We start from the raw sequence: 17,168 nt of genomic DNA on the forward strand, positions 1-17,168 counted from the left end.
CTGCAGTATGTGCCACGAACTTCATGCCTTGAAATATTTAACGAGTCATTCCTGAATCCTGTATGCACCATTTCAGATGGGTAAACAATGTCAAATATTTTTCTAGAGCCTTACAATTAAGCTACTAACAAACCCTTTAATATAGTAAGTCAGGCATACCAGCTCCAAAGTCTAATTGTGGTGCTTTGTACAGTCACAGATGAAATCATGGGTTTGATTTCCTTGGTAGCAAGCGCACTTCCTCAGATGCATGCGTCTGAGGAAGTGGGTATTCACTCACGAAAGCTCATGCTCCAAAACGTCTGTTAGTCTATAAGGTGCCACAGAATTCTTTGCTGCTTTTACAGATCCAGACTAACACGGCTACCCCTCTGATACGTGGTAGCAAGGTGTACTGTGCAAGGCTTCACATACACAAGGCAATAGAGCAAGATGCCTACATTTCAGGGATATTGATCATACACATGAATTTTGTGGTACTAGTAGGCTACATTCACAACTTACATTATTGGCCACAACATAATTAACTACACTGGAGTTGCAAGTGCTTATCTGAAAATCCTGATTTTTCCATCAGTTACTAACACCTGGTAGCTTTACTAACTAGAGTGAATTTTTCCCCCTTCAGTATGTTAATTTCTTTGAGTGCTCCCAGTTACATTTTGGCCTCAAATGCACTTTGAGCAATGTATGGCAATGGTATTCTTACAGAAATGTTTAACTGTGGAACTTGCTTCCTATTTCTATTCAGAAAACTCATCTGCTACAGTGTTTAATACTATATTCAAAGAAGTATCTCATCACCTTTGAAATTGTTGCTCTACATTATGGTTTACTGTAAAAGCCCTCTGACACCCTGATCTAAGCTTTCAGATCATGAAGGATTAATCTAACTCTTGTCATGAGGTACCAGCTGTTAAAATTTGGCTCTGCAGGGGGAAGGTTGGGGGGGGGGGGGGAAGTTGATGACAATTAGACAAGATAGTAATCAGAATAAAAATTTAAAGGATCACACTTCTCATCTAGTTAGTTAGTTACGGTTTTAGTATTGATAAATCCTCTCAAAAGTACTTTCAAATTTAAATGTTTCCAAGTGCAAGATGACCTACAATGGACAAATGAAATGAAGTGGCTAAACTATTAAGGAAATGGAACATTTTCTATGCTTAGTTTCATATGGCTGTTGTAGCTCCCGTTGAGCCCACAGAAAGAAACTACTTATGAATAGGTGTCAACTGATCTTTCAGATTTTCTGGAGGGGACTGTTTCCTCATACTCCAAATAGCATTTATTTACGTTACTTAAAAGTACTATACTGACAACATTACTAAATTACTTGTCAGCAGTGCTCTTCAGTCCACCAACGAAAATAGTAGATAGACCAGTACAAAACTTGCAGGGCTAGAAGTACGTCCTAGCACTGCTTCCAGGGTCAATCTATGGTGCTGAACTTGGTCATCCACATACAAATAGACTTTACTCTAACAAGGACACCCACCAGAGAAGGTATCTCATGAAATTTCAAGTCCTTTGAAACACTACATGTTAACTGGAAGTAAATTGAAAAGCTGTTTGTCAAGAAACTGTGAGCTTCATGGAATACTGAGTACTAATGATAATACTGCATAGAAATGGAGACTGAAAAAATAAGCTTACTCAGATGTGTTGTAATGGAGAAAGATCATTGTCTGTGCGCTAATATAAAAAAATACCTCATGTCTAAACTGGTAATATGGACTTTATCAGAGGGGTAGCCATGTTAGCCTGGATCTATAAAAGCAGCAGAGTCCTGTGGCACCTTATAGACTAACAGATGTTTTGGAGCATGAGCTTTCGTGGGTGAATACCCACTTCGTCGGACGCATGTCACAAGCTCATGCTCCAAAACGTCTGTTAGTCTATAAGGTGCCACAGGACTCTTTGCTGCTAATATGGACTTTGAACACTTTATATATCAAAATACTGCCAAGTAATAAAGGGACATAAGCCAAAGGGAATAGGGAGTAAGAGCTTCAATGAGAAATGTGCCAGACCAACCCCAAAATGTTCACCAGTCAGCATGAGTGCAGGAACGGGCACATAAAAATTCAGTTTACAACTTGTAGGCTTGCTTAGCCAATCTAAGAGTATTATTTTGAGCGAAGTCCTGCGAGCTCTTAGAGAATATAGAATTAGCATGCTGTATTCTCCTTCATTTATTTACTTTTCTAACTTGTCTAAAGCTGGATGCAAGATCGTTATCTTTTGGAATTATTGACAGGTTATTTGGGGATAAGTGCTAAGAGCCATTCTTCAAAGTCTGGAAAACAAGACTCAGGAGTCAGAAGTCTGACTAAGGCCTGGTCTACACTACGCGTTTAAACCGAATTTAGCAGCATTAAACTGATTTAACCCTGCACCCATCCACACAACGAGGCCCTTTATATTGATATAAAGGGCTCTTTAAACTGGTTTCTGTACTCCTCCCCGACAAGAGGAGTAGCGCTGAAATTGGTATTGCCATGTCGGATTAGGGTTAGTGTGGCCGCAAATCGATGATATTGGCCTCCAGGCAGTATCCCACAGTGCACCATTGTGACCGCTCTGGAAAGCGATCTGAACTTGGATGCACTGGCCAGGTAGACAGGAAAAGCCCTGCGAATTTTTGAATTTCATTTTCTGTTTGCCCAGCATGGAGCTCTGATCAGCACGGGTGGCGATGCAGTCCCAAATCCAAAAAAAGCTCCAGCATGGACCGTACGGGAGATACTGGATCTGATCGCTGTATGGGGAGACAAATCTGTTCTATCAGAGCTCTGTTACAGAAGACGAAATGACAAAGCATTTGAAAAAATCTCCAGGCTATGATAGACAGAGGCCACAGCAGGGACTCAGCACAGTGCTACATGACAAGCGTAATCGAAAGCCGAAGAATCAAATGGACGCTCATGGAGGGAGGGAGGGGGTACTGAGGACTCCAGCTATCCCACAGTCCCCGCAGTCTCCGAAAAGCATTTGCATTCTTGGCTGAGCTCCCAATGCCTGAAGGGTCAAAAACATTGCCCGGGGTGGTTCAGGGTATATCTCGTCAATTTACACCCCTCCCCCTGAAAGAAAAAGGAAAAAAAAATTGTTTCTTGCCATTTTTCAATGTCACTGTATGCCTACTGCATGCTGCTGGTAGATGTTGTGCTGCGGCGCTGAATAGCAGCATTCCCTCCCCTTCCTTTCCCGATGGCAGACAGTACAAAATGGTGGAAAACCATCATCAGCCCATGAGTGCTCCTGGCTGGCCACAGTGAGGTCGGCCGGGGGTGCCTGGGTAAAAATGGGAATGACTCCCTGTCATTCCTGGCAGATGGTATAAAATGCTGGGTAATTGTCCTCATCATAGCAGCTGGAGCCTGAGCTCCATCAGCCCCCCCACCCCTTACGTGTTTAAAGAAAAGATTCTGTATTCCTTGGACTATCATAGCACCGGGAGACTGCGCTCCTCTCCCCCGCACCCTTTAATGTCCTGCCTGGACTATCATAGCAGCTGGAGGCTGCCTCCCCCTCATTTTATCTCACTAAAAAGTCAGTGTTTCTTATTCCTGCATTCTTTATTACTTCATCACACAAATGGGGGGACACTGCCACAGTAGCCCAGGAGGGGTGTGGGAGGAGGGAAGCAATGGGTGGAGTTGTTGCAGGGGCACCCCCTAGAATGGCATGCAGCTCATCATTTCTGTGGGATCTCTGGGGCTCTGACACGGAGCGGCGGAGCTCTCTGGCTCTCTAGTAGACTTGCCCCATATTGTAGGCAGGACTGACTATTTTTAGACAAAACATAAAGAAGGGAATGACCCGGGGACCCATTCCCATTTTTGTCCATGCGCCCCCGGCCGACCTCAGCGAGGCTAGCCAGAAGCACCCATGACAGCAGCAGACGGCACAAAATGATTGTAACCATCATCACCAATTTCCAATTGCAAACCATACAAAATGATTGTAAATTGGTGATGAGATGACGGTTATCAATGGCAGACGGTGCAATAGAGATGGTAACCATCTCTGCTACCTTGCAAAGGCAAATGAATGCTGCTGTGTAGCACTGCAGTACCGCATCTGTCAGCAGCATCCAGTACACATACTGTGATAGTGACAAAAGGCAAAACAGGCTCCATGGTTGCCATGCTATGGCGTCTGCCAGGGCAATCCAGGGAAAAAGGGCGCAAAATGATTGTCTGCCATTGCTTTCACGGAGGAAGGATTGAGTGATGACATTTACCCATAAACACCCGCGACACTGTTTTTGCACCATCATGCATTGGGATCTCAACCCAGAATTCCAATGGGCAGGGGAGACTGCAGGAACTATGGGATAGCTACGGAATAGCTACCCACAGTGCAACGCTCCAGAAATCGACCCTAGCCTGGGTACATGGACGCACACCACCGAATTAATGTGCTTAGTGCGGCTGTGTGCACTTGACTTTATACAATCTGTTTTACAAAACCAGTTTATGTAACATCGGAATAATCCCGTAGTGTAGACATACCCTAAGAACAGAAGATACATCTCTGAAAGCTGTGTCAAAGCAGTGGGCACAGAAACTCTGTCATCAAGGACTGGGGCAGGATGCTATATTCCTTCAGTTGGTACGTGAAGGGTGAGGAGAGACACAGATCAAGATGCGTCTGACGAAGTGGGCATTCATCCACGAAATCTTATGCTCCAATACATCTGTTAGTCTTTAAGGTGCCACAGGTGTCTTTGTTGCTTTTTACAGATCAAGATGGGTGGAAGATAACAGAGATGTAGTCATCAATGAGAACAAAGACCTCTCATACTTTTGAAAAATGTTGGTTTAGAAATCAAGTTAAAGATACTGTACTGTACATTACCACAAGTTCAGGCTTCAAAAAGTGTACAGTGAAATTTAAATGGCCAAGTTTCACTGTATGGGGGTTATGCTGCATGTGATCAGTATATACCAGAATTTGATAGATAAAATACCTTTAAACTAAAAGGGAGGTGCACTTTTAAATCGGTTGGTATATGAAAGGATTTTAATCATCTATAAATATTTTATTAATTAATCCACTACATCAGACTGGGTCTAGTTTCTAGTGTCTGAGTAAGGAGAGAGGAGCTGTGATGTTTTCAGTATGCTAATGATTCTCAGCTCTGCATCTCCCAAAGTCTGCATGAGACAGCGGCTTGAAAGCAGGTGAACTAGCTGCAGCTCAGCCCAGATGAGGCAGCTCTGAAGGCCAACCAGAAGAAAGTACAAAAGTTTAATCAGGGGGACTGTTGTGAGGATGTGTGACTACCTCTTGTACTGCAGGTTTCACTTACAGTTTAGAGCTCATATTAGAGCAGAAGCTGCTGCTGGATTCACAGAAAGCAGCTGTTGTGAAAAAGCACAGTCTCACCCCTCCTGCGCCTAGCAAGGCAAATACGATCTTCCTATGGGATATGGATCTTGTAGGCTACTGCAATGCACTATCCGCAGGCTGCACCTTAAAACCATATACTGTAGAAACTAAAGCTAGCATAGAACATGGTTTCAATGCTCCCCAATGGGAGCATCTGACACCAATGCTCCACCTTAGCCAGAGGCCAGATTTATTAAACATTTTGGACATGCTCCAAAATATCTTTGTTCGCAGGTGTAAGAGTGCAAGCAGGTAGAGAGAGAGAGAGAGAGAGAGAGAGGGGTTAGATATGGGGCTATTACAGGCCTTTTGGAATGGAGGGTAAATACCTTTTTTGTGAAGAAAGTATTATAAAAGGTGTGTGAGTATATATATATATTTATATACACACACACACACACACACACACACACACACACACACACTTTATAGATAGATTTGTATTTTGTATAGTGTACTTTCAAATGGAGTGCTCAGAGCTTTGGATAGGAACTTTAATCTATTGATTTAAGTAAAAGTTAGGAATCTCTCTGTGCTTTACAAATACGCTTTCATGCTGGAATCCTTACTTATCTCAGTTTAACTACCCATTATGGTATTAGATGAAAGCATATGATCATTTTAAAGACAAATATGGTGGGGAAAAATACATGTTAAAACTTACTGGCAGCACTTGCAAACAAGTTCAAGTAGCGTTTGTGAAAGTTTTAGCTGTAGGTGTCTAGCATGAATATCATCAAGTATGTAACAGTTTTGCTTGTCGTTTTTAAAGTGGCAGAGCTGATAAAGTTTAGACTTTGGAGATTACTAGTTTTGATAAATGATGCATGCTGCAACGAAGAAAACAGCACAAAGGAAAACCATTGTTATGGCTCTAGAATGGGACAAGTAACTCCATGGCAACACTGGATCTTCTTTTCAAGAATACAAGGGACAAAAGAGTCCTAGTAGACAAGAATCCTGAAGGGAGAATAAACTGCATTCACTGAATGGAAGAATGGACCCCAAAGCAAAATATAGCAGAAAATCAGAAAAGGTTTCCAGTTTCCACCAAAAATTAATTACAAGCAGGTTATTCACAAAGGTTCAAAAAAAAAACAAATTCATACTTGCTACATATTGGCATAAAAACGGCTAAATGGGTTTTTAAACTTCACTGTGAAATACACCATTACCTCGATATAATGCCACCCGATATAACATGAATTTGGATATAATGCGGTAAAGCAGTGCTCCGAGGGATTGCACACTCCAGTGGATCAAAGCAAGTTTAATATAACACAGTTTCACCTATAAAAAATGATAAGATTTTTTGGCTCCCAAGGACAGCGTTATATCGAGGTAGAGGTGTATATAGGGAAACTGTAATGCCTTATTAAGTTGATTTCTAACTTCATAAAGCTTCTAATGGGAATTTAAACATCACGAAGGCAAACTGTCCCAGTTTATTTAAAAAAGCAAAACAGAAGTCCCCTATTCTTAAGATGTGCAAGAAACTTACAATATAGCAATACTCAGTCTGGTTTAATGTATTGAACACCTTCTGTTGTTAGTAGAGGCTACTCAGCTCTAAATTGAAATCACACATACACGCAGAGCTTTAACTTTACTAGTAGGTCAGATATATTTTCTACACAATGTTGTTGTAGCTATGTCAGTCCCACAATAGTAGAGAGACTATGTATTTTCAAAATAGGTTTGTGACAAGGTGAGTGGGAAGCAGAAAGAACGCCATACATCACCATTCAAAGGGTGGTACCTTCTGGTTTCGATCCCAGTTGAATAGCTGAGGCATTCTCAAGCTACACTGAAGTAAATGACAATGTTTTTAATGAATAGGAGATACCTAATAATAGATTTCTGCTATGAATAAAAGTACAGAAAGTTTCTCCCACTACAGAAGCTGGGAGTAATTTCACTACATTTTCTCAGACAAACTGAGCTCATTATATCATACTCCAGCCAGTCACGAGGCTTCTAGACAGTAACAGTTGGTGCTTCAAAAGCCAAGTGTTTCCTGATTTGGCACTGGAACCCTGGAACCCAAATCCAGGGCTACATAGGATTTGAACAGCCACATTTTTATCTTAAAAAACAAAACAATACATGTTCTGTTTACAGTTACCAGGAACAGAGAAAGATTGGGGAAATAATGGCATCAAAATCATATTTTTAGGGAACTTGTACAGACATATTTACATAACACTTGTGAGAGTCTTTTTATGAGGCTTTCAACCTCAGATTAAAAATTCACAAAATAATTAAAAACCAAGAGAGTGCCAGTATAATGAAACAAGCAATGAAACCATATGATCTGCTGAAGCTAGAAAACTTTCAAAAGAATAACTGGTGAAGATGTGAAATTCTTTTATGTTCATATTCATAGTCTGCTGCACAGAAGCAAGTGAAGACATTTTACAACCTAGGGCTAAAGCAGGCAAGGGCAAACTTTTTGGCCTCAGGGCCACATCTGAATATGGAAATTGAATGGCGGGCCATGAATGCTCACGAAATGGGGATAGGGGGAAGGGAGAGGGTCAGGGCTTCAGCTGGGGATGCAAGCTCTGGGGTGGGGCCATGGATGAGGGGTTTGGGTACAGGAGGGGGCTGTAGGCAGGGATCAAGCGGTTCAAAGGGCAGGGCTGGGGCAGGGGTTGGGGTGCATGGGGGTGGCTCAGGGGTGCAAGCTCCGGGTGGCTCTTACCTCAAGCAGCTCCCAGAAGCAGCGGCATGTCGCTTCTCCATCTCCTAAGCGGAGGCACGGCCAGGCAGCTCTGTGCACTGCCCTGTCCACAGGCACCACCCCTGCAGCTCCCATTGGCCATGGTTCCCGGACAATGGAAGCTGTGGGGGTGGGGCTTGGGGTAGAAGCAGCATGCGGAGACCCTGGCTGCCCCTACGCATAGGAGCTGGAAGGGGAACATGCCGCCTGCTTCCCGGGAGCCACACAGAGACACAGCACATGCGGAGCAGGGCAAGCCCCCGACCCTGCTTGCCGACAGGACCTTGAGGGATGGATTTAAAGGTCTACTGGGCCAGATGTGGCCCATGCGCCATAGTTTGCTCACCCCGGGCTAAAAAGTCTACTCAATTACACTGGTGCAACAGAAGAAGATAGAATTTAGTAAATCAGACTTATCTAAATGAATCATATAAATTATACAGTAATAAGGAAACCCACTTTACAATTTACAAGCTACATCTTCATTTCAAATTTGAATCTGCATGCTAAGAAGTAGAATATAGCAAAATTATTTTTTTTATTTCATGGCTAACCAAAAAAAAATCTGAAGAAAGTTTGATTCATTTAGAACCCAAACTAATTTTTTTTTTCAATTTCTCACCAAAGCAAAAAAAAAAAATTGTTAGCCAATGTAAGGTTTTTATTGAGAGCCTGCATGCCACTGGTCATCATAACCGGGAAATATATGGAAGAATATTATTTTTAAAAAGTTATGTATCTATACTGTGTTCTTAAAAGTATAAAAGAGAGACAAGGTGGGTGTAGCAATATCTTTTAATGGACCAATTTCTAGGGGTGTCAGAGACAAGCTTTTGAGCTTCACAGAGCTCTTCTCTGTGAGGCTCAGAAACTTGGGACCAACACGACTACAACATTGCAAACAACATTCTTAAAGTCTGTTAGGCCTGGTCTACACTGCGGGGGGAACATTGATCTAAGATACGCAATTTCAGCTACGAGAATAGCGTAGCTGAAGTCGATGTATCTTAGATCAACTTAGAATCACTTACTTCATGTCCTTGCGGCGTGGGACAGATGGCCGCAGCTCCCCCGTCCAAGGCAGGCGGTAGTAGATACTTATCACCCTGGCTGGTTATTGTGTATTGTGTCTTACAATGCAAGTCTATTTGCATAGGGAGCCACCAGCTGATCAAGATTGCAAAGCCGACAAGAGATCACAAAATCTGAAGGAAGAACACACAGCAGGAAGGGTGTCCTGTTTATGACTAAGATCAAAAAATTAGTCTGGGGTATCAGGACAATGCAAGAAGTCACATGATATCCTTCACCTAGGGGACAAACTGCCAAGCTGCCTTATGAACAGAGGATCACAGCCAGGTTAGCTATTACATTTTGGGAAAAAGACTTTGGGTGAGCTAAAACTTCATTACACAGTAAAATGTCTCAGTTAAATCTAGGCTCTAGAAAATACTTCTCAAATCTCTATTCTTTGTTCATTAAAGAACTACCCGTTTTCCCTATTAACACATCTAACTGATGCGAGTTAGGCAGAGCAGTAATCCTGAGGTGAAGCTGGTAAGCTGGGAGTACTGTTCCATTGGGAGTGGTGGATCTGTGAATTCTCTGAGTGTCCAGTGGACATGGGGCTGGACACTCCAGGTGGGGTACTTGGAGGATTCAGGGCCTGGAGTGTCCCTAATTCGAACTTGCAGAGCCTGCATAGGCTGAGAGGGGAGTGATTGCATTGCCTGTGAAGTCCAGGAGGTGACCCCTGGCTGGAACGGACAAGGCTTCCTCATGCTAAAAGGAGGTGGTAGCAAAGAGCCTCACAAGCCTGGGCTCCCCCAGGAAGCAGCAACCCCTTGCCCTCCACAAAATGCATTTTTCGGCAAATGCACTGGTCACCAAAAAACCTTCACTGAACTCATCTAATAACCCTATTGGCAACCTGACTGAAGTTACTCAGTGTAATTTTCTGCTTCCTGTCTGTGGTGCAGATATAACTCTTCAAAATACAATTCCACATAGTGAATATTCAAGTCTTTTGGAAGTCTGAAACTACAGAAACCTGCTATATAAAACCTCCAAACACGCTCCGGTCAGTACTCAAAAGTATTGCTACTTATTACTAATTGTGCTGCATTCTTTGCTAATAGCCAGATAAAGGCCTAAATACAGAACTGGTTAAAATGATTTAAATTATACATCAGTAATTTGATGTAATTTATGTTGAGGGGTGGAAAGATGAGGTTGTTTGCGGCGAACCAACCAACAGGAGAGGGATGAAGGATTCCTGTGTTAGATGTTGGTTTTGAAGCCTTCCTCTTATTTTTTGTACAATCTTATTCTTCTACTCCTCATTATATAAAATACAGATTTATCAATATGCAAAGTCTCCTTTTATATCATACAGGAATTTGGGCAGTAGCTGTGGTACAAATCAACAGAAACAAATACAGATCAGAACAAGTATCAAGAAATGTTTGCCATCACCTTTTACTTTGTTCTACTGTCAGTTTGGACTGACAGACAGACAGATAACAAGTCCTGTGTTTTAGGTTAAAGAAAGAACACCAAGGTGCAGTATGAAAATCCAAATGCAGAGAAAAAAGCCCAAGAACTAGGGGTGTGGGTTCTCTGGGATGAGGGGTTTGGGCAGAGGTCTGGGGGCAGGGATCAGAGTTTTGGGGTGCAAGAGTGGGCTCCAGGCTGGGCCAGTGGGTTGGAGTGCAGGGTCCCGGTGGCACTTACTGCAGCTCCAAGGAAGCTGACGCCAGGTTCCTGCGTCCCCTAGGCACATGAGCAGCCAGGCAGCTCTGAATGGTGTGCATTGCCTTCACGCACTCAGGGACCATCCCCTGCAGCTCCCATTGGTTGTGGTTCCCGGCCAATGGGAGCTGCAGAGCCGGTACTTGGGGCAAGGACAGGGAACTGGTGGCCGCAGGGAACTGGTGGCCACCTTCAGTTGCTGCACGGAGCTAGGGCAGGCAGGGAACCTGCCTTAGCCTTGGGTTCCCACTGCGCCACCAACTGGACTTTTAATAATCCAGTCAGCAGAGCTGACCAGAGCTGCTAAAGTCCCTTTTTTGATGGGGTATTCTGGTCAAAAACCAGACACCAGGCAACCCGAGCTTTGCCCCTGGCTTCAAGCGGATATGTTTCTATTCAGGTCTTAACAAAACCGCTTCTCATTTGTGGGCAAGAACTGTTACACGGAGACGTGTCTTCATTATACTACCAATGCACACTCGCACAGTGAGGTTCTACATGCTAAGATAATACAGTCTATTTCCAAAAGCAGAGCTGAGTACTTCTACCATGCAAAAGGGGAAGGGGAAAGAAACATTTTAAACAGGGAAGCTAGAAATTTTAATTGTCATGAAATACTTATTTTAGCTCACTGGTGCATTTTGATACTGTCTGACTGATGCATTTTGATTTTAATGCAACTCTGAGCACAGTCAGACTGTAACTGCTGTATAATATAAAAATCAGACAACAGTATTACATGATTTGCCTCTGGAAACATATGTAAAGCAGCTAGCTTATTTTGAGTGGACAAAGTAAGGCATGTTCCTTCCTCAGAGCTTTTAATCTAAATAGACATCATAAAGTATATAGACTGTAAGAGAAGGAAGTCAACAGGCAAAAGGGATTATTAAGGAGGAAAAGAATACATGGAAGAGGTGACTACTTGGCTGGATGAGTAGACATTGGGTTCTCTCTTTTAAACTGTTTAAGGAAGTACTGTGGCAAACACTATATAGACCAACATACCTAGATAAATTGTTAATAGTTTTCCAACTCTTTACAAGGAATATATACAGAAATATTTCCTTACTGGGGATTCTCTCAATTCTTCCCTCAAAAAGTTCCCTCAATTCTTTCACTCAGTATTTTGAAATTGGCAGCCAGTTTTTGAAATTCAAGTTATATTACTCTCCCTTCCTTCAAACAAAACCAATCTTCCTTTAAGCAATGTTTAAATCAACAGAAACATGTGTCCCACTGGAACAGAAAATGACTGTAGTACTTTAAATACAAGTGTCATATGTGCACGATAGCATTATTTAAATAAGTAAACATCTGAAAAATTTTAAACTATTTATTTTGAGCCTGTGGAAATAAATTCAGGATTTGATTTCCAAAACAGATAAACACTGAAACCTCTCCTTTTCTAAGGGTTTAAGAGTAGCTCATTTTACTTGAAGTTTCATACTGTATCTCCTCAGTCTTATGTCCTCTCGTTTTCCTTCAGTTTTTGAAAATTTTGTGCTTTCATATCTTACACTAGATATTAAATATACACATTGCTAGTGAAAAACAGAGCATTTATTGTTTTCCTTTTGACCAAAGATGCAAGTATGTCATGCTACTCTCAGCCCTCTACCACTGCTAGCATGTGTTTGCTTCTTTAAATCCTTACCTTTTCAGAGATAACTTTTTTTTTTCCAAATTGATCTCCTGAATGGCTAATGCATACGCTGCATTCCAAGTCATAAATTTTGCAAGGGAATGATCCCACTCGGTCCACTGTTCATTACATAATAATGGTGCTATACAGCCAAACTTTATTGAAGTTGTAAACCAGGGGTCGACAACCTCTGGCACACGGCTTGCCAGGGTAAGCACCCTGGAGGGCCGGGCCAGTTTGTTTACCTGCTATGTCCGGAGGGTTTGGCCAATCGCGACTCACACTGGCCACCATTCGCCGCTCCAGGCCAATGGGGGTGGCGGGAAGTGGTGGCCAGCAGATCCCTCGGCCCGCGCCGCTTACCGCAGCCCCCCATTGGCCTGGAGCGGTGAACCATGGCCAGTGGGAGCTGCAATCAGCCAAACCCTCCAGACGTGGCAGGTAAACAAACTGGCCTGGCCCACCAGGGTGCTTACCCCGGCGAGCCGTGTGCCAGAGGTTGCCGACCCCTGTTGCAGAGTAAGCTAACGGGGCATGACAGACAGACCAAAAGATGCATGTATTTTATAATGAAACCGTTATATCAAGATATCAAGGCCCTGATTAAAATTCATCTTCTTACATGAAAAATTGGAAGGTGAGGATTCAAGATACTTCCTGAAAAGAATTGTATCAAAATATTCCTTCCATTCAAGGTAGGCATGGATCTTATTTCACCCATCTCTCTCTTCCCTCCTCCCACTCTTACAGCTAGAATTTCATTAGCATTCCAAGAAAGATAGGTCTGAGACAAATTCACCCCTTATGTACATGGGTACAATTCTGACTTCAGTGGATGCCATCAATGATTTGGTGCCCTTGCATCTTACTCATTATTCCCCTCCTGTCAAAAAGGATTAATGTGAAGAAAAATGTACCATGTGAGTATAGCAAGACCTTCAGACTCCTCATCATCCTCCAGGGATCTCACGAGGCCAATATATTAATGTTGGAGATGCTCTGTTACTATAAAGATGGCAACAATACAAAGCCTTAAGCAGACACAGGACATTCTCCAGTTCCTAGAAAAGTCAGAAACTTTTCCAGTGGAATCATTAACTGTGAGCCTCCACAAAAGGCGAGTAATTCACCAGTGATTAGTAAAGAACTTGGCTCCTCAATCCAAAGAACAATTTCCTTTGACTACTTTACCTGCACTTGCAGAAAGTGAGTGATATCCTTCAAAATTCATCAGTATGTGGCATCAGAGGACCTGCATTGCTATTAGGCAAAGAAGTTATCTACCAGGAGGGAAGCAGAATGCAGAGAAAGAATACTAAGAAGCAGATGCAGACTCTTACTGAAATGCTCACATTTTCAATGTTATATTATGAACTGCATTGCCTAATGACCTTTAAAATAACTTCCCTCTGCCAGGTAAAGTATGTTAACATCTGCCAGTATTTTAAAAATCTTCCTATGTACAACTGTGACACAAGCCCTCGCCTATTAGAAGTTGGGATGATCCTGTAATGTTAAAAATTTACTCAGCTACAAAGTTAATGGCTGAGTTATTACAAACATAGATGACAAGAACATGATACTATAATTTCTTCTGAAACCACTAAAACAGATAGCAAGTGATATAATTCAATGTCAGCATAAGCCTTGTACTGTAACCAAATAACAAGACAGCTATAAAGTTGATCTTGAACAGGGCATTTTGAGCCACATGGGTTCCACTAACAAAAATTTATTATATATATATATATTATATATATATATACACACACACACACACACACACACACACACATACACACACTCTTCCACATTTTTAGCAGATTCTTGCAAAATAGCCCCAAGTGTTGAAACATGAACAAAAATATTTGAGTGTGGCAGTTATTTCTCACTAGGTTGGACTTGCTTCAATAAAACCCTCAATGATTGTGGAGTTTCTATCAGAGGCAAAGGAAAAATCAAATTAGTGATAATGCGCTGTTATTCAATCCGTGATGGAACACCAAAAGCTAAGTGATCTCATTCAAAAACATGATAATCTAGTTACAGCCTTCAATCACTGATTATTATTCCTAAAGTTACCATAGAAAGACTTTCTGAATTGCTCTTAAAGTTAATTGTGAAAGAAATTTTAACTAATACATTTAAAATGAGTTTGAAAGTTCAAAATTACTTCAAGCAAGTCTGCTTAAAGATTTTTAAATGGAGAAATATTGGTTTTTAAATGGTTTTCAGTGATCAAAAACTTGGCCATGATATCATATAATTTTATTTTGTTTTGCTTCTTTCATGGAAGATAAGTTGCAAAGTAACTTTACAGGGTTACTGTAAATCAGTTAGAGAACTGATCAGCAGGAAGAGGAAATGAAGAGTTGCATGCAAAGGAGAGGTGCTACATCTATAAAAGTTTTGAAATGAAAGGAGTTGATGAGACAGACACTAAGGTCATTCCACAGAGAAAGAGACCTATAGGAGAAAACTCTTGCACCAAGTATGAAGAGTTTGTGGATGGCCAAAGGATATTGATGGACAGGTGAAGGAAGTGGGATGAAGAAAGAAGAGGCAAGTTCCTGGGAAGTCTTAAAATGGAGCACTACAATAGTCTGAGACAATTCCTTGTGCAGTTCTATGACAAAAAGGTGCACCGAAGCAAGAAGCATTTGTAGTCAGCACTCTGTAGTAAATACCAGTCTAGGTGAATATTCAAACATTTAGTGCACAATAGTTAATACTGAGATCACAATTGCACAATACTTTAACAATCTATATGTCAGCACTCACTATTCCAGGCAGTCTGGTCTCCTCGTGGTTCAGGGATTGGCAAACTTTGGCATGTGGCTCACCAGGCTAAGCCCCCTGGCGGGCCAGGCCAGTTTGTTTACCTGCTGTGTTCGCAGATTTGGCCGATTGCAGCTCCCACTGTCTGCGGTTCGCCGCTCCAGGTCAATGGAGGTTGTGAGAAACGGCAGCCAGCACATCCCTTAGCCCGCACCGCTTCCCGCAGCCCCCATTGGCCTGAAACGGTGAACTGCAGCCAGTGGGAGCCGTGATTGGCCAAACCTGTGGAGGTGGCAGGTAAACAAACAAGCCCGGCCCGCCTGGGGGCTTACCTGGGCGAGCCACCTGCCAAAGGTTGCCAATCCCTGTTGTGGTTAGTTCTCCACACTATCGTGAAAGATCCGAACTTCTTCAAAGCTTCTGGATTTAGTCATGCTTCCTAGTTCTGCCAGGGATCAGGTGGCTGCAAAGGTCGTGTCCTGAGAGCTTGGTGAACCAGTATGCCACTGATGTAATATGGCAAGTCCCATGTTCCTGTCTAGACATGGATCTAAAAATCCATTTTCCAAAACAAAAAATAGTATGTTATAGTTGTTATGCTAGATTAAACAGCAGCAATTGCATGACATTCCAGTGTGGTCTTTATTTTGAAGCATGCTGTAAATGCCATAGACCTCAAAAGAACACTCTTTGCAAGTGGCAGGGTGGTGGTTGATATGTTTTTCAGAATGACAACAACTGATGTAATGGTTTTCACACTACCCAGGCAATTACCTCAAGTAACTTAAGATGTCAAAACCAGATGTGTGGGTTTTTCCAGTACAAGCCACAATCAAGAAACTATTATAATTGTTTTCTTCCTACAATTATTATTATTCAGTTTCACTTACAGTGTCACTTTGGATGGTGAAACACTTGGCTTGCTGGTCTATATCATGAACATTGGAATGAGGTAACTTGCTTATTCATAAACTGAGAAATTACGATGAGAATTGAGCCATTTATGAAAATGGGAGAACACAAGGGAAGACGAATTTGATGAGATCTTAACCAGCAGAATGTCATCAGAATTTTCATCTTGTGCATGTCTGGAGATCCTGTTCCCACTGAAGTTCTCACTAACTTTTAGCAAGTAGAACTAGGCCTTTAGTAGAAAGAGTCAAAGACTGAAAAATAAGGTAGAATTTCATTGAGACAACAGTTGACAATGAATGAACTCTTTCTAGAGCAGTCAAATTATGTTTCGGAAAGTTACTTCCTAATGTCATATCTAGGAAGGCATGGAATGCCAACCTAGCTGGATTTTAAGGCTCTCTTTCACTAAGTTTGCTGCCTAGACTTTCTTCAACAAGACTATTAAGCATTACTGACCACAAAAACAAGAAATCCTTAGAATAGAACTATTCTAAAATTTATTTCAAACCCAGACATGCTATTATAACATTTTCTCTTCTGTGATCCAGCTTTATGACATATGTTTCAGGTGTTTGAAAGCCAACACCACCAGAGATCTCAGTTGGCACAAAGGAGAGATTATTAGCATTAGCTGATAAAAGTGGAACTCAAGCATGCATGTCTTCAAGTTACAGCTGTGACACTGCCCGGAGGCCCCCATAAACAAGACCAAGACTTTTTTGTGATTTGATGTAGTTAGACAATTACCGACAACCACTAATACACACACTGCAGGACACTGGACTTGTAGCCAAGTGGGGGGAGGGGGAAGAAAGAGACCTACAGTACTTAATTAACTGGGTTTCTAATACTTTACTCCTTTACCATATTTGGCATAGGACATGTGTGTTCTAGTATCTGCTTCTTTCACAAGTCTCAGGAATCTGGGTCTAGCCCAACACAATTCCTAGGGGAGTG

General features: G+C 42.0%; 1 protein-coding gene across 5 annotated transcripts in view; it reads right to left on the reverse strand.

The window, feature by feature from the left end:
- Positions 1–17,168, reverse strand: part of TBC1D4 (TBC1 domain family member 4) — a 174,636-nt gene that overhangs the window by 71,877 nt on the left and 85,591 nt on the right. The gene's annotated exons all lie outside the window — the stretch shown is intronic.

The sequence above is a fragment of the Gopherus evgoodei genome, chromosome 1, assembly GCF_007399415.2.
Source record: "Gopherus evgoodei ecotype Sinaloan lineage chromosome 1, rGopEvg1_v1.p, whole genome shotgun sequence".
NCBI lineage: Eukaryota > Metazoa > Chordata > Testudines > Testudinidae > Gopherus > Gopherus evgoodei.